An 18,706-nucleotide genomic window follows, 5' to 3' on the forward strand; every position below is an offset into this window, starting at 1 on the left:
GGCAACAAAAATAATCCAGGAAATGTCAGGCCAGTGAGCCTTATGTCAATGGTAGGGAAATTATTGGAGAAGATACTTTGAGATAGGATTTACTCCCAATTGGAAGCAAGTGGCAGTATTAACGAGAGGCAGCATGGTTTTGTGAAGGAGAAGTTGGGTTTCACTAACTTGATCGAGTTTTTCAAGGAAGTGACGAAGATGATTAGTGAATGTTGCTGCTTGCAGTGTATATAAATGATTTGGAGGAAAATGTAACTGGTCTGATTAGTAAGTTTGCGGATGGCACAAAGGTTGTTGGAATTGCGGACAGCAATGAGGAATGTCAGAGGATACAGCAGGATATGGATCAGTTGGAGACTTGGGCGGATAGCAGATGGAATTTAATCCAGACAAATGTGAGGTAATTCATTTTGGAAGGACTAATACAGGTGGCAAATATACAGTAAAGGACAGGACCCTTGAGTATTGATAGGCAGAGGGATCTGTGTGCACAGGTCCACAGATTACTGAAAGTGGCAACGCAGGTGGAGAAGGTAGTGAAGAAGGCATATGGCATGCTTGCCTTCATCGGCCGGCGCACTGAGTATAAAAATTAGCACATCATGCTGCAGCTATATAGAACCTTAGTGAGGGTATTAGCTATGATGAGAGGTTGAATAAACTTGGTTTGTTCTCACTGGAACAACGGAGGTTCAGGGGTGACCTGATAGAAGTCTACAAAATTATGACGGGCATGGTCAGAGTGGATATTCAGAAGCTTTTTCCCAGGGTGAAAGGTATTAGGGGACATAGGTTTAAGGCGTGAGGAGCAAAGTTTAGAGGAGATGTGAGAGGGAAGTTTTTTTTTTTAAACAGAGAGTAGTGGATGAAATTCGCTGCCGGAGGAGTTGGTGGAAGCAGTTCCGATAGATGTTTAAGGGGAGTCTTGACAAATACATGAATAGGATGGGAATAGAGAAATATGGACCTGGGAAATGTAGAAGGCTTTAGGTTAGATGGGCAGCATGGTCAGCGCAGGCTTGGAGGGTCGAAGAGCCTGTTCCTGTGCTGTACTTTTTGTTTTTTGTTCTTTGTTCTTTGCTCACTCTCCAAGCCTGTCCAAATCCTCCTGCAGCCTCCCCATTTCTTCAACACTACCTGTCCCTCTACATATCTTTGTAGCATCTGCAAACTTAGCAACAATGCCCTCAGTTCCTTCTTCCAGATCGTCAATGTATATCGTGAATAGTTATGATCCCAACACTGACCCCTGCGGAACATCACTAGTCACCAGCTGCCATCCTGAAAAAGATCCCTTTATACCCATACTCTGCCTTCTGTCTGTCAGCCAATCCTCATCCATGCCAGTACCTTGTCCCTAACACCATGGGCTCTTGTTTAATTGATCAACCTCCTGTACGGCACCTTGTCAAAGGCCTTCTGGAAATCCAAATGGATCTCGTCCAATGGTTCTCCTTTGTCTAACTTCCTTGTTACCTCCTCAAAGTTCAAACAAATATGTCAGGCATGACCTTGACGAAGCCGTGCTGAGTCAGTCCTATTTTACCATGCACTTCTACGTACTCCGCAATCTCATCATTAATAATAAATTCCAAAATCTTACCAACAACCAAAGTCAGGCAAACCGGCCTATAATTTTCCATTTTCTCCCTCCCTCCCTTCTTAAATAGGGGTATAAAATTAGCCATTTACCAGTCCTCTGGGACCCTTCCTGACTCCAGTGATTCCTGAAAGATCATCACCAATGCCTCCACAATCGCCTCAGCTATCACTTTTAGTACCCTGGGATATAGTCCATCTGGTCCAAGTGATTTATCCAGCATCAGAACTTTCAGTTTCCCCAGAACCTTCTCCTTAGTAATGGTCACTGTACTCACCTCTGCCCCCTGGTTCTCCTGGAGCTCTGGCATCCCACTGGTATCTTCGACAGTGAAGACTGATGCAAAGTAACTATTCAGTTCGTCTGCCATTTCTTTGTTTCCTATAATTACTTCTCCAGCCATATTTACCAGCGGTCCAATGTCGATTTTTGCCTCTCTCTTACCTTTTATATATTGAAAAAAACTCTTCCTATCTTCCTTTATATTATTAGATAGCTTGCACTCATACTTCATGTTCTCCCCCCTTATTGCTTTATTAGTTGTCCTCTGCTCACTTTTAAAGGTTTCCCAATGTTCTGGCTTCCCAATAAACCTCGCCACTTTATATGCTTTTTCTTTAGCTTTTATGCAGTCCTCGACATTCCTCGTCAGCCATGGATGCCTTGTCCTCCCCTTAGCATGTTTCTTCCTCCTTGGGATGAATTTCGGTTTTGCCCCCCGAGTAACCCCCCGGAACGCCTGCCATTGCTGTTCCACTGTCTTCCCTGCTAGACTCCTTTTCCAATCAACTCTGGCCAGCTCCTCCGTCACTTTGCAGTTACCCTTATTTAATTGCAATACCATTACATCTGATTGCAGCTTCTCCTTCTCAAACTGCAGAGTAAATTCTATCATATTGTGGTCACTAAGGGTTCCTTCACCTTTAGTTCCCTAAACAAGTTTGCCTCATTACACATCACTAAATTCTTAGGGCAGCACGGTAGCATTGTGGTTAGCACAATTGCTTCACAGCTCCAGGGTCCCAGGTACGATTCCCGGCTTGGGCCACTGTCTGTGCGGAGTCTGCACGTTCTTCCCGTGTGTGCGTGGGTTTCCTCCCACAGTCCAAAGATGTGCGGGTTTGGTGGATTGACCATGCTAAATTGTCCTTAGTGTCCAAAGTTGCCTTTAGTGTTGGGTGGGGTTACTGGGTAATGGGGGTAGGGTGGAGGTGTGGGCTTGTGTAGGGTGCTCTTTCCAAGAGCCAGTGCAGACTCGATGGGCCGAATGGCCTCCTTCTGCACTGTAAATTCTATGAAATCCAGAATTACCTGTTCCCTAGTAGGCTCTGTCACAAGTTGCTCCAAAAAAACTATCTCTTAAACATTCCACAAATTCCTTTTCTTGGGATCCACTACCAACTTGATTTTCCCAGTCCACCTGCATATTGGAGTCCCCCATGATTATTGTAATATTGCCTTTTTTACATGCCTTTTCTATCTCCTGACTTATGCTCTGCCCCACCTCCTGACTACTGCTAGGGGGCCTGTACACAACTCCCATCAGGGTCTTTTTACCTTTGTGATTCCTCAAGTCTACCCACAGAGATTCTATGTCTTCTCATCCTATATCACTTCTTGCTATCGATTTAACTTCATTCCTTACAAACAATGCAACCCTCCCCCCTTTGCCATCTGCCTGACCTTTCGATAGGACATATATCCTTGGATATTTAGATCCCAGCCCTGATCCCCTTGCAGCCACGTCTCTGTGATGCCCACAACATCGTACCGACCAATTTCAATGTGCGCAACAAGCTAATTTACCTTGTTCTGTATTCTGTGTGTATTTAGGTACAATACCCTCAATCCTGCATTGACCACCTCCATTTTCATACTTGTCACCTTTTGTGTTCTGCCTGAGGGTGATGTTGTTCTTTTATTTTGGTTCTCTATTTCCCCTTCCGTTATTACACCTTCTAAGCTCACATTCTGGTTCCCACCCCCTGCCATACCAGTTTAAATCCTCCTGAGTGAATTTAACAAACCTTCCAGCCAGGATATCAGTGCCCCTCCAGTTTAGATGTAACCCATCCTTCTTGTTCAGGTTCCACCTGCCCCAGAAGAGATCCCAATGGTCCAAAAATCTGAAACCCTACCTCCTACACCACCAGTTTAACCACGTGTTTAGCTGCACTATCCTCCTATTTATAGCCCCACGGGCACGTGGCACAGGGAATAATCCTGATATTACAATACTAGAGGTCCTGCTTCTTAGCTTACTGCCCAACTCCCTGAACACCTGCTGCAGGACCTCATCACTCTTCCTACCTATGTCGTTAGAATCTATGTGCACTACGACCTCTGGCTGTTCACCCTCCCCCTTCAGGATGTCCTGTATTCGTTCAGAGACATCCTTGACCCTGGCACCAGGGAGGCAACATACCATTCTGGAGTCTCTTTCATGTCCACAGAAGCGCCTATCTGTGCCCCTTACAATAGAGTCCCCTATAACTATTGGTTTCCTGCTCTTTGCTCTCCCCTGCTGAGTAACAGAGCTAGTTGCGGTGCCTGTATTCTGGCTGCTGTTGTTTTCCCCTGATAGGCTATCCCCCCAACAGCATCCAAAACGGTATACCTGTTAGAGAGTGGGACAACAACAAGGGATTCCTGCGCTGACTGCCTGCCCTTTCTAGCGGTCACCCATCTGTCTGCCTGCACCTTGGGTGTGACCACGGCCCTTTAACTCTTATCTATGATGCTTTCCACCACCTGCATGCTCCTAAGTGCATCCAACTGCTGCTCCAACCAAGCCACGTGGTCTGTGAGGAGCTGCCATTGGTTACACTTGCTGCAGACATAGTCGACTGGAACGCTGGAAGTGGCACAGACCTGCAACATCTCACAGTTGGAGCACTGCACCCCAATGAGTGATGTTAAAGCACTAGTTAGTTACATTTATCTAGATAGCCCTGACACTAGGTTTTTGCTGTAAAATTAAATGCTAAATACCAATCTCTGCCGTCAGGTTTAGTTATCCCTCTACCTAGTTTATTCATAAGTTTTAATTAGATTTTTTTTTCAAAGTTTAAAAAAAAATGTAACAGATCTCTCCCTGCAAATTAACAGTTACAAGCCAGAAGAAGGAAAACAAAACAATAGGGAAAACGCACTTCCTCCCACTCTGCACCGAATTACCTCACTGCACCAAAATACCCAGTTTCAACCTCATTCTAGCTGTCTCCTCACTCAGGATGTTCTCGACCATGCACAAAGCTATCTCCTTCAGAACCCTGGGGTATAGTCCATCCTGTCCTGGTAATTTATCCATATTCAGACCTTTCAGTTTACCCTGCACCTTCTTCTTAGTGATGGCCACTACACATACCTCTGTCCCTGGCTCTCCTGAAGTTCTGCTATGCCACTGATGTCTTCTACTGTGAAGACTGATGCAAATTACCTATTTACTTCCTCTGCCATTTCTTTGTTTGCCATTGCTACTTTTCCAGCCTCATTTTCCAGTGGTCCAATATCCATTCTTGCCTCTCTCTTACCTTTTATATATTGAAAAATCTTTTGCAATCTTCTTTTATATTACTAGCTAGCTTACACTCATATTTAATCTTCAAACCACTTATTGCTTTTTTAGTTGTCCTCTGCTCACTTTTAAAGGTTATCCAATCCTCGAGATTCCGACTAATCCTCACCATTTGCTCTTATGCTGTCATTGACTTCTCTAGTCAGCCATGGTTGTCTTGTTCTCCCCTTGGCATGTTTCCTCCTCTTTGAGATGAATTTATGCTGTGTCTCCCAAATAACCCCCCAAACACCTGTCATTGCTGTTCCATTGTCTTCCCTGCTAGGCTCCCCCTTCCAATCAACTCTGGCCAGCTCCTCCTTCATGTCTTTGTCAGGTCCAAGTCCAAGGACTTGTCCATCCCTGGGTTGCGACAAATACACTGTCACTTCATCAGGACACAATAGACACAAATCTGAAAGGACCCCGACAGCTCTGTCAGGCTGTTCTTGCCCCTTGCCTGAGGGAGCAGGTGAAAGTCCGAATCTGTCAGCTCCCGGTGGCTCACCATAGCAAAAACTTTCTGTTTTCCAGTGAACCCACTGAGGCAACCAAGGAGCAGGAGAGAAAAACAAAGAAAAATATAACACAGCAAAACCAAACGTATTCTGCTTCCCTCATCATTGTACCTGGTGTCATGTAAATCTTTGCTTTCAACAAATCCAGATCCAGGTGCGGCAGACGCTGTCTTTCTTATAATTCCTTCGCTATCCTGTTAGTTTTATAATTCTTTCTTTTATTCAATGACACTTGAGCTGTTAGTATGACTGCAATTCTCCATCTTCCTCTCCAACTTGAGAAAGGGGAGAAGTGTTTAGGAGGAAGGTTATCTGGGGATGGAGCAAACATGCAAAATGGCTGTTTATAAAATTGGGGGGAATATTGGGGGATACGTCCTGGCAGCTGAAACACAACAGGGGCATAGATGACACAAAACCAACAGACCTGCTGTACATATTTTGCATATTGACATTGACAATGCTTCACTCTAGCTACAATTTACAAAAATATAAATTTAGAGTATCCATTTCCTTTTACCAATTAAGGGGCAATTTAGCGTGGCCAAATCACCTACCTTGCACACCTTTTTGGGTTGTGGGTTGAGACCCACGCAGACATGGGGAGAATGTGCAAACTCCACACGGACAGTGACCTGGGGCCAGGACTGAACCCGGGTTCTCAGCGCCATGAGACAGCAGTGCTAACCACTGCGCCACCGTGCCGTCCCAGTCGAGCTACAATTATATGCTGAGCCTGAATATGCTGAATAAAAATTAACTTTTCTCAGTACCCATATTTATATTGTCATGAACACTGAGCCTTACAGGATGGTTATGTTTTGACATGTCTCCTTTAAGCTATGTGTTACGCCATCCTGGGTAGGTGCACATTCAATTCCAGCCCCACGTGTCCCAGAGTCACAACACAAGTGAATTAACCAATAATTCTTATGAACGTACCCAAAATCTTTGGCACCTGGCTGCCCCTAATCACGGTCACCTGGTTTGTAAGTAGAGACACAAGTATTATTTTTCTATAACAAGGGACAGGATTCTCTAGCCCCGGGCCGGGTAGGAGAATTGGCAGGGGGGGGGGGGGGGGGGGGAAGCTATTCACGCGACGCCGGTCCACTGATTCTCCGGTGACCCAGCGGCATTGGTGCCGGCTCAGTTGGCGCGGCACCGGTCGGGGGCCACGGGAATTCTCCACGTGGGATGGGCTGAGTGGCCGACGAGATAGGCCGAATCCCGCCGGCACCGTTCACATGTGTTCCCATCCAAGAATGATGATGAAATATGCAGTAAGCACAACTGGATAACAACAAGCTAACCTATTACCTTTTTAACTATCCCACCCTCTACCCACACACACAAGAGAGACAAACACAGAGATGGCAAGGGTTGAAATAAAAAGGATAAATGTCAAACGTTAAGAGTCTTTGCCTCAAATGGTGGTTCTGTAGCATGCTTTCATCACAGCAAGCTGGTTGATCAAAGCCTCTGGTTTACAGCTGGTAACAGATTGTCTTTCTTGCTGAGTTATTCATTCAATGCAGCACTTATAGGCAGCAGGCTTTCTGGAGAGACACTTTAATTCTTATTAAACTGGGTCTTCAGCTCGAGGTTCACATCCGGACCTATACATTTTTCTGTACAGACACTTCATTTCACATCAGACCTTACATTCTTCTCATGGTTTGACTTCAAGCCTTTACAGCCTCGAGAGAATAATGTCCTGTCTTACTGGAGAGACAACCGACCCTCACAGTGGCCTTATGGAAAGGATTCCCAAAATTTGGGCAGCACGGTAGCATAGTGGTTAGCACTGTGGCTTCACAGCACCAGGGTCCCAGGTTCGATTCCTTGCTGGGTCACTGTCTGTGAGGAGTCTGCACGTTCTCCTCATGTCTGCGTGGGTTTCCTCCGGGTGCTCCGCTTTCCTCCCACAGTCCAAAGAGTTGCAGGTTAGGTGGATTGGACATGCTAAATTGCCCTTAGTGTCCAAAAAGGTTAGGAAGGGTTATTGGGTTATGGGGTAGGGTGGAAGTGAGGGGCAAGCTAATGGAGCTCAGGATAGATAAGTCTCCTGGCCCTGATGGAATGCATCCCAGGGTACTGAAAGAGATGGCTGGAGCAATAGCAGATGCGCTGATGGTAATTTTCCAAAATTCACTGAACACTGGGGCAGTCCCAGAGGATTGGAAAACAGCAAATGTGGTGCCACTGTTTAAAAAGGGAAGTAGACAAAAGATGTGGAATTATAGACCGGTTAGCTTAACCTCTGTCGTGGGGAAGATGCTTGAGTCTATTATCAAGAAAGAGATAGGAGGGCACCTTGATAGAAATTGTCCCATTGAACGGACGCAGCATGGATTCATGAAGGGCAGGACATGCTTGACGAATCTCTTGGAATTCTATGAAGACATTTCGAGCAAGGTAGACAAAGGGGACCCAGTGGATGTGGTGTACCTAGATTTCCAAAAGGCCTTTGACAAGGTACCGCACAAGAGGCTGCTGCATAAGATAAGAATGCATGGTGTTAAGGGTAGAGTACTAGCATGGATAGAGGATTGGTTGTCTAACAGGAAACAAAGAGTGGGAATAAATGAGTGCTATTCTGGCTGGCAATCAGTGACGAGTAGTGTGCCTCAAGGATCGGTGTTGGGACCATAATTATTTACAATTTATATAGACGATTTGGAGTTGGGAACGACGTGTAAGGTATCCAAGTTTGCAGGTGACACGAAGGTGTGTGGCAGAGCAAAGTGTACTGAGGATTGTAAAAACTTACAGAGGAACATTGACACATTGAGTGAGTGGGCAAAGGTCTGGCAGATGGAGTATAATGTCAATAAGTGTGAAGTCGTGCATTTTGGTAGGAGTAACAATAGAACGGATTATTACTTAAATGGTAAAAAGCTGCAGCATGCTGCTATGCAGAGGGACCTGGGTGTACTTGTGCATGAGTCACAGAAGGTTGGTCTGCAGGTGCAACAAGTAATTAGGAAGGTAAATAGAATTTTGTCCTTCATTGCGAAGGGGATTGAGTTTAAAAGTAGAGAGGTAATGTTGCAGTTGTACAAGGTGCTGGTGAGGCCACACCTGGAGTACTGTGTGCAGTTTTGGTCTCCACACTTGAGAAAGGATGTGCTAGCACTAGAGGGGGTGCAGAGAAGGTTCACTAGGCTGATTCCGGAGTTGAGGGGGTTATCGTATGAGGAGAGGCTGAGTAGATTGAGATTATATTCACTGGAATTCAGAAGGTTGAGGGGGGATCTAATAGAAACATAAAACATTTTGAAGGGAATGGATAAGATAGAAGTAGAAAGGATGTTTCCACTGGTAGGTGAAAGTAGGACAAGAGGGCATAGCCTTAAGATTAGGGGGAGCAGAATTAGGACTGAATCAAGGAGGAACTTCTTCACTCAGAGGGTGGTTAAAGTATGGAATTCCCTACCGAAAGGAGTAGTAGACGCTACTTCATTGAATATATTTAAAGATAGGGGAGATTTTTTTTGAAAAATACAGGAATTACGGGATATGGCGAGAATGCGGGTAAGTGGTTCTGAGACCACGAAAAGATCAGCCATGATTTTATAGAATGGCGGAGCAGGCTCAAAGGGCCGGACGGTCTACTTCTGCTCCTAGTTCTTATGTTCTTAAGTGGGTTGGTGCAGACTCGATGGGCCAAATGGCCTCCTTCTGCACTGTTTGTTCTATGTTCTATGATTGGTTAGATCTTTTTGGAGCGAGTTGGTTAGATTGCTCCATCCAGTATGCAGAATCAAAAGTGAAACCAAACTGGAAACATGTGAATCTGAAATCTTCCAGTGGAATCAGATCTAATCACCCTCTGTTATCGGGCAGAGTATGGCCTTCTCGGCCAATTCATTGGCCACCAGCCAAATCAATCAAACAGTCATCACTGATGTCAGCCAATCTGCAATCACCAGCCTAAAACAGCACAGCCTTCCGGATCCTTCTGTTTGAATTAAAAGTTACAGGCTGCTGTTTACAGGCTATACTGCCTTAAAGTCACAGGTCCATTAAACATCCATGGATCAAAAATGTAACAGCAAAACTAAAATAAAGGGGAAATAAAGGAGTAAACATAGAATAAACCAAACAAATAGGAAGGAAAGACCCTTACATGAAGTGAAGCAAAACATTCTAAAAGGGGAGGACGGTAGATTTCAGATAAACACCTCTGTTTGGAGACAGGCCTATGTGATCGAGTTGCCATAGGGAAAGACACTCTAACACAAACTCATTGAAGTGTTCAGAGTCAGTTTTAACATTTGTTCACAGTCTTTTACAGAAAAGAACAGCTATTATTTGAGATATAGAAAACAAAGAAACTATTGCTGAGGGGATATAGGTGAACTGTTTTATATTAACAACCGGATGCTAGTGAAGATTGCTATTAAAAAGGAAGGGGACAAAATAGTTTGGGCCGCTTGAAGATTTAAGGAACAGAGAGTCTCCAAGGTGTCCCTTGCTGGTAATAATTAAATCTGGAATGATTGTATGGATAGTGGAAGTTTCCATTGACATGCAGGAGAAGTGAACCTGCTTGGAGAGCTTGGAGGAACTGTGGGACTGTTCTTGTGATGTTACAAATCTGCCAAAGCAAAGCATTGTAAAAAGTGTTTTGTAAGAAATATTACAGTGATGTTAGTTAGTTAATGCAAATGTTAATGCTAAAGTGCCTTCTCTTTAGTTTGATGTATTAGTTGCCTGCCAATTCATATTTGATCAAAGTTGATTTTGGTTGGTTTGTTACAGTAATAGCCTTCCAACGTGAAATCTTGACCTTTAGGTCTTTCCGTTGGCCACGGAAAAATATATCTCTTTTCAGAAGTTTTTGGTCTTACGGGAGTCGTAACAACATAAATAATGAGAAAATGCAGTTGGAAGCATTTGAATTCTAACTACAACTGTTTCTTCACAGAAGCCGATTACTAATAGTTAATGCAAGAAATTTGCAACAGATTATAGCCACATATGCATTGTATGGCATCTCAATAATGTCAAGTCTGCCGAATTGGAGCAGAACACAGAGCTACAAGCAGATTCTGTTGCAGACCAGCCAGTTCACGTTGGTCCTGCTGGTGAGTCCAGCCTCATAGTGAATCGTAAGGCTTTGCGGTGATGTGAACTGCAGAAAGTCGAGTTAAAGTTTGATCCTTAAAGTAGGATGATCTTTTCTTCTAGAACTGGGTGAGCAATTCCTAATGGTGATTCTTCCGGTCAGTTGTCCTCTGTCTACAGTCTCTGACCTCACATCCCATGTGTGTAAAGGTCACATGCAAATGATATAAATCAGGCCATGAGGGAAACCCCATGGGATGACGTGTTGAAACGGTGCATCTGCCTTTTAAAATAACCAGTGCGTGTACATCTATCGGCTCTTCCACCAAATTAATGATAGGCTGGAGAACCCTGGTGAGAATTCACACTCACGCACTTCGAAATTCAGTTTGATGCATTCAGCATTACAGGTGAACACCAGGCTGCAAAAAAAATTTGATAAAAAATCAATTGGAAACATTGTTAAGAATTTAAAGTCTGGACTTTCACTGCTAATCCAACCTGCCCTTTTAAGGCCATTTAATCACATACTGAGGAAAGACCCAAACTGAGCCCGAGATGAATTAGAGGCTAGTTATTGTCACCCACGGAGATGAGCAAATCTTTGAGATTGCTCAAGAAGCTTCCCATGTGATCTAAAAGCTAAAATAAATGCAGGAATAAATTAGCTGCTTTCTCTTTTACACTGACTGTTCATCTGTGATTTTTTTTAAAAAAACATTCTATGCAAAGCATGACTCTGTAAAAAACATCCCTCAAAATAGATTTCACACTAGTTATTTATAAAGGCAGATACGTGTAAAATCCTATGGGATTTCACTCATGCCTTGATTTCTATTGTTCCCATGTGGCTTTGTCACTCATGGGATATGAGGTCAGAGCCATTCACAGAATGTTTTTCATCACCTACCACCTCTCATGTGACAGCCTCTGCAGAAAGCAATTGAATCTAATGATGTGATATGTTCTCTTCAGTTTTTTCTCTCCGGATAGTTCCACTTTTGTCTTGTTGCCATCTACACCACTTTACTTGGATCTCGGATCCGTTTACATTTCCACAGCATTCCTCATGTGCAGGCAGTCATCACTAATGGATACATCCTGTCTAATGCAAAGCAACAACTGAGTCATTGACTTTGTTATGGTGCTGCCAACGCACCCAGTTTACAATATTGCACAAGGGCAAGATCCACACTAAGGAGTGGGGATAATGGAAACTGCAATCTAACTGCTTTGCCCAGGTGAAGAGAAACAGGGGTCCCAGACAGACTGAAGGTTTCCAACTCTCCCGGAGTGACTGGGAGTTCCCAGAACCGACCTCAACCTCCTGATGACCTAACAAAGCATTCTGGGAGCCAGAAACGGTGGCCAGGATCATCCGCCAGCCAATAATAGCCAGAGCTCAGGCACTGCCTGACATTCATGTACCGTCAGCCAATCCCAGCTTTCCCCTCTGCCCTGCCCACGGAGAAGCCTGATTCTACACTGGCAGAGGCCACATGATTAAAATATCTGAATGGCCTTCAGATCACATGATTAGTGTACCAATCAGTTGAGGCAATGCCCACTCGGGCTGGAGTGATGGAAGGATGAGAGCTAATTATGGACCAAGGTTAGATTCAGCTGAGACTGGCATAGTGATTAATTAGTGTTATTAATTAGTGGTGGTTTGAATTATGGTGATTAGGTGGACTGCGGGATATTGCGGATTTCCATCCCCCCGAGAGGAAGTACCAGAGGAGGGAATGGTTCAGACTCAATAGTGGAACTGGAACCAAGTTCACTCCCTCAGCATCACAGGCATTTTCTCTGGTTTCACCCGCTCGCCCCACACCGCTGGCTTTCCAGGATGCTACTTCTGTCCAGTCTCCCGCAATATGTCCAGCCAGAATTGGCAACCCTCGATAAACCCGGGGTGGGGAACAATCCCTAAATTAGAAGAGGCCTCCATTTCCTTTCTCATATTCAATTCAAATTCTTCAGCCTTCTGTGCTGGAAAGAAAGTTAACAAACGGATAAAATGAATCGTGTTGTAAAATATTCATAAAGGCACAGACTCTGCTGAGCCATTCAGTGGAAAAAATACAATAAATTATTTATAAAAGCGAAACTTTAAGAAACGGAGCACGCAGAAAGCAACCATTCTGAAGTGCCCTCGATTATAGCCCTTGGTGCAACCGCAAGTGTTAAAAACAGAAGTAACTACACAAAAGTAGTGATAAGCAGGGTTTTGTTTGCCGATCATTATCCACTGCGGCTGGTTGAAGACTTCTTTGCTGGATTTCTAGAGGACAGAAATTGAACTTTCACAGGCATATCTGCAGATGAATACAGCTGCAGAATCACAGCCACTTCTCACCACAGTGATACACAAAGGTATGTTTTGTTACAGAAGACTTCCTTTTGGAATAACATCATATTCCATCTTTCAAAGAACCATGGATCAAATTCTAAGTGGGTTGAATGGAGTGTAATGTTATTTAGATGACACATCACCGATTCAAATGAACAGGAATATTTGGAGAATTTGGGAAATACCCTGAAGCAGTTAGAGAGCCACAACCTGAGAGTTAAGAAGGAAAAGTGTGACTTTCATGTCATCCATAAATTACTTCAATCATATAATCAACAAAGATGATTTACACAAAGAGCCAAAGAATCACACAGAGACTTGAGTTGAAAACATGGAAAGGAGTTCTATTATGGGGAATCCATGTAATTATTCCTCCGTGCTTGCCTAGTCCAGTCCTTGAACAATGGTATGAGAGACACCTTGGTTTGATAAGGATGCAGGAATTAGGACACAGTTATTTTTGGTGGCCAGAATTAGATGCTCAAATTGAAGAGGAAATTTGGCAATGCTAATCTTGTGCAAAACTAAGGAACACTCCACCATTACATCAGTTACATCCATTGGAATGGCCGACTCAGCCATGGCAGAGATAATACAAAAATTATGCTGGTCCAGTGTGACAAGCTCTTGGTGATTGTGGACACACACTCAAAATGGTCATAATGAGGGCAGCACGGTGGCCTAGTGGTTAGCACAACCGCCTCACGGCGCTGAGGTCCCAGGTTCGATCCCGGCTCTGGGTCACTGTCCGTGTGGAGTTTGCACATTCTCCCCGTGTCTGTGTGGGTTTCAACCCCACAACCCAAAAATGTGCAGAGTAGATGGATTGACCACGCTAAATTGCCCCTTAATTGGAAAAAATAATTGGGTAATCTAAATTTTAAAAAAAAAAAATGGTCATAATGAAGTCAAAATCGGCTGAGCAGACCATCGAGAAACTAGACAAAATATTTGCAGGATTTGGAACACCGGAGCAGATTATCAGTGATAATGGTACGCAGTTTACTTTGAAAGAGTTTGAGGACTATTTGAAAGGAAACTGTATACACCATATTAAGTCAGCTCCATATCATCCAGCAACAAATGGGTTGGCTGAATGGTTTGATCAATCATTAATGCATTCTCTCAAAGCATCAAAGGACCAGGGGATTGAGTAAACAAATTTCTAATATCATATAGGAACACTGTGCACGTTACCGTGCAAAGTTCACTGGCAATGTTGTTGTTCAAGAGGAAGCTATGAACATAGTTTGATTTGTTAACTCCACCTGATACTTCAAAGATTGTCACAAGACAACAACAAGCACAAATTGCTAGGAGGGAAAAAATCTCTGTAAAGTGAGTATTCACCCAGGGAGCGCGTTAGCTCGGAGTTACACCATCAACGAGAAATGAGGACCAGCTATGATCTTAGCAAAGACGAATCCAATATCAAACACCGTACAGACGGATGTGGAATGAGTTTGGCAACGTCATATTGATCAGTAACTTGCTGCATGAAACAGCTCAAGAATTTCTACCTTTAGAAGAGTTAAACTTTGGAATAGAGACCAGAGATAGTGATGAGTTCAGATTCTATTCCTGAGGACTTTTCATTGCCTAGAGTGACTAAAATTGCCTAGATACTAAAATAACTACTCAAGAAGTACCATCTACAGAAAGGAACGAGGACACTTCTGAGTTTGCAAGTAGCCACATTCAAGGTCGCTAAATTCGACCAAAAAGGATTTGATGTCCATCACAGAGACTGTCTTATTAAATTGTATGTATGTATAGAAATAACAGCCAGGGTTCTCTGAGCCTGCCTATTTAGCTTAGGCATCATATTCCATCTTAATAAACAGCTTAATAAACAACTTTAAAATCTTGTGAGCTTGACCCTCTCCCTTTTTTTGGATAATCTGTTACCTTCAGATCAAAATCTTACAATCACTAACATTCGTCTCTCTCACTCTCTTTCAGGATAAGGTGACACACAACAAAGAGGAATTGATTCAGCCAAGATTAAGGATGCTGTAGAGGAGATGGTTCTTTGCATTGCGGTGCAGTAGTGAGAGGGGCAGTTGTATCTGACATCAATTGAGGATGATGGAATGTTCCGACCTCATGTCCCTTTCAAACACCTGGGGCACCCACATCCTGTTATGGCCCTGAAATGCCAGCTGTAGATGGTGTGACCAAGGCCCTGCTGCTTTTCACCCAGGCCCCAGTTCCCTCACCCCTAATACTCCCTTCTGTATTTCCTGCTTTCAGATACTCAAACACTGCCACTTGTCCTGCTACAAGAGGACCAAAGAGAACAACAAGACAGCACTGATGAAGACATCTCTTGATCTGACACACGCAGATATGAGCTCCGTTACTGGCACTGGACGTGCTTTGAAGGTTGGTATAGAGTGGGGATGAGGAGGTGATGAGCACGATTCAATTGCAAAGAGCTCTGGGGTAAAAGGGTGGTTCATTGCCAGTTCACCAGAGGCCAAGCTGCAGAGAACTCCGATGAGAATGTTTAGTTCCTTTATTTTTTCATGGGATGTGAGCATTCCTGGCAAGGCTAGAATTTGTTGCCTGGAGTTCTCCAAGGTGGGACATCTAACCGAGGCCAGATGGAAGTCCTACCTGCTGCCAATCAATGCCCAATTGAGTGTAAAATGGCAATGGGCCTGTCGCAATCGTTAGAGATGCATTCCCAGCCCATTATCAGGATGGTGAGTGCCAACAGCTCACCATCCTGAAAATTCAGGCTCATGTCAGTGAGAAAGGAGTTCAAAAATGCGATATGCTCACAGACATGCGAGAAGCAATTTTTAAAAACTGGTGTAAGGACATTTGTGGTTGGAACTTCAAAGAGATACGGGATTATAAATTAGATCCCAGAGAAAATTAGAGACCAATTGAACAAGATCGCAAAATCTGAAGTGGTAAGTCCATATTCAACACAAACTAGGTCCAGGCTGCAAAACAATTAGGATCTTTACTAGAAAGAGGAGAGGTTCATCTTGTTATTAAGGGCTAGATTCAGAAATAAAATAAACCAATGGTATTAACCCCAGCCTGGAAGTTTCCCTCCACGTCACTCACCAGCCTGAATTGAAAATTCACAACTCCAGGGACCCGGGTCCGATTCCCAACTTGTCTATGCGGAGTCTGCACGTTCTCCCTGTATCTGCGTGGGTTTCCTCCGGCTGCTCCGGTTTCCTCCCACAGGTCCCAAAAGACGTGCTTGTTTGGTGAATTGGACATTCTGAATTCTCCCTCTGTGTACCCGAACAGGCGCCAGAGTGTGGCGACTAGGGGATTTTCACAATAACTTTATTGCAGTGTTACTTGTGACACTAATAAAGATTATTATTATAAATACATTGCTGTTCCTGCACTGTTGCTGGGTCAAAATCCTGGATTTCCCTCCCTACCAGCATGGTGGGTGTACCTACACTACATGGACTGCAGCAGTTCAAGAAGGTAGCTCAAGGGCAATTAGGGATGGGCAATAAATGCCGGTCTTGCCAGCGACACACACATCCCATGAACGAGTATTTAAAAAAACAATAAGCACTCTTCCACTGATCTGATCAGCAAAAGAATCAGTTTGCACGATTGTATGTATGGTCGCTCACAATTTTCTGATTTACTTGCTGGCTGAGATGATTTCTTAACTAACCTTGGTATACAAATCAGATTTATGTCAGGATGTGTCAACCACCCTGTGCAGTTTTGGTTACATCTGAGATCTAGCTATTGACTCGCCGTTTTTCACGGTGAACAGCGATTCTCCGACCCCAATGGGCCGAGCGGCCTGCCGTTCACGGCCGTTTCACGACGGCGGCAAACACACCTGGTCGCTGCCATCGTGAAACGGGAGTGAGAAGCCCGTTTGGGGCTTGTAGGTGGCCTAGCAAGGAAAGAGCACCATGACTGTGCTCGGGATGGGACAGGCCCGCGATCGGTGCCCACCGATCGTCGGGCTGGCGTCCAAATCGGACGCACTATTTCCCCTCCGCCGCCCCACAAGATTAAGCCGCCACGTCTTGCGGGGTGGCTGAGGGGAAAGATGGCCACCGCACATGCGCGGGTTCGTGCCGTCAGCGTCATGCCATCAGCCGCGCATGCACGGGTTGGAGCTGGCCAACCTGCGCATGCGCGGCTGACGTCATTAGGTGCGCCGCCCGTGTCATTCTTGGCGTGATGCCCCCACGGCCGAGAGTTATGGAACGCCGCTCCTAACCCCGCCAGGAGGGGAGAATATGGGGCGAGGAGCGGCCTCCGAGGTCGTCGTGAAACTCGGCCAAGTTCACGACGGCCCTCCCGATTTTTCCCGGGAGCGGAGAATTCAGCCCTAAATATTTCAATCCAATTGATTAAAAATGAAACAGCTTTAAAATTAGGAGTCCAATAAAACCCATGGCACTGAGGACCTGGAAGTTAAGATCCCATAACATCTAGCTGTCAAACCTAAAAATCTCGCTGTAAGTACTTATTAGCTCCCCATATTCAACATGATATCTACAACATACAAGTGATTGTTTTTTAAAATTTAAACTCCATAATATTTTTCATTTATAAAATAAGCCTGTCAGTTACATTTTGAAAAAGCGAGTCACAATTTTGATTCCTATGACAGAAGTTAAACTGTGCTCCATCAATGTCATAGGTCGCATCACCACTTACCAAGTGCCCACAGGATATCTCACCATCGTGCAGATAACGAACTTGAACTCGGCAGTACCGTTCGCCTGAATGATCAGCTCACAGAGTTCCTCGGATCTCGACAGCAGAGCTGGTCATAGCCTCCAGCGTAGTCAAGCAGTCAGCTCGCATCACCATCAGCGTACCACTGTAGTTACTTGATTAAGCCTTTGCTGTAGAGCTGGTTTAAAGATCACTGATTCTGTCAATTGCCTGGCAGGACCAATCAGACTGCAGGTCACTGATGAGGCACGTTCTTCTTTTTAATGGTCCTTTCCACTCAAACTACAGGTTCTAGAGACACAAACAAATTAATTACCAGAGTTTAACTAAAATCTTCCGGTGAATGGTATTCAACAGAGTCATTCAGCAAAGGGATGCGCAGAATGTTACCACATCATAGAAAATGTTTCATGATTAAATTGTTTAATCTTGTGCTGATTAAAGTGTAATGGCACCCCAGGGGTGGGGAGACTGAGTATGGTGGATTAGGATGAGTTAAAAATGTTACTGAGTTTTTCTATCGATACGTTATTTATATTACACCTCCCCGCTGTGATTCTCGGCCAAAAAGGATGAATGTTTCAAACTATGAAGGTTCAGCCTTGTGCTTTGCAATCTACTGAGAAGGTGCTGACAACATAACCCATGTACAGTTCAACATTAAGTTTCTGCATCTTTCAGCTGAAGGTTTTGTCCTTGTCCTGACTGTCTAGTGTAGAGAAGAGTGGTGTTTCTGTTCCAATATATTACCCGTAAATAGAAGAAAATGTACATAAAATCATTATTGATTTACCTCAACAATTTAACATGATTTTAGACTCTGCCGATTTTGCGAAATTTATGTTAAAATACGAACTAGGAGCCGGAATCGGCCATTTGGCTGCTTGAGCCTGCTCTGCCTTTCCACAACATCATGG

At 44.2% G+C, this 18,706-nt stretch overlaps 1 long non-coding RNA gene across 1 annotated transcript in view; it reads right to left on the minus strand.

Moving 5' to 3' along the window:
• Positions 1-18,052, minus strand: part of LOC119978699 — a 38,076-nt gene extending 20,024 nt beyond the window's left edge. Inside the window, exon 1 of the long non-coding RNA XR_005463539.1 lies at positions 17,769-18,052. This is a non-coding gene — a long non-coding RNA (uncharacterized LOC119978699). The remainder of the gene's footprint in view (positions 1-17,768) is intronic.
• Positions 18,053-18,706: the final 654 nt, after the last annotated feature.

This window comes from Scyliorhinus canicula, chromosome 15 (genome assembly GCF_902713615.1).
Source record: "Scyliorhinus canicula chromosome 15, sScyCan1.1, whole genome shotgun sequence".
In the NCBI taxonomy this organism is placed as follows: Eukaryota; Metazoa; Chordata; class Chondrichthyes; order Carcharhiniformes; family Scyliorhinidae; genus Scyliorhinus; species Scyliorhinus canicula.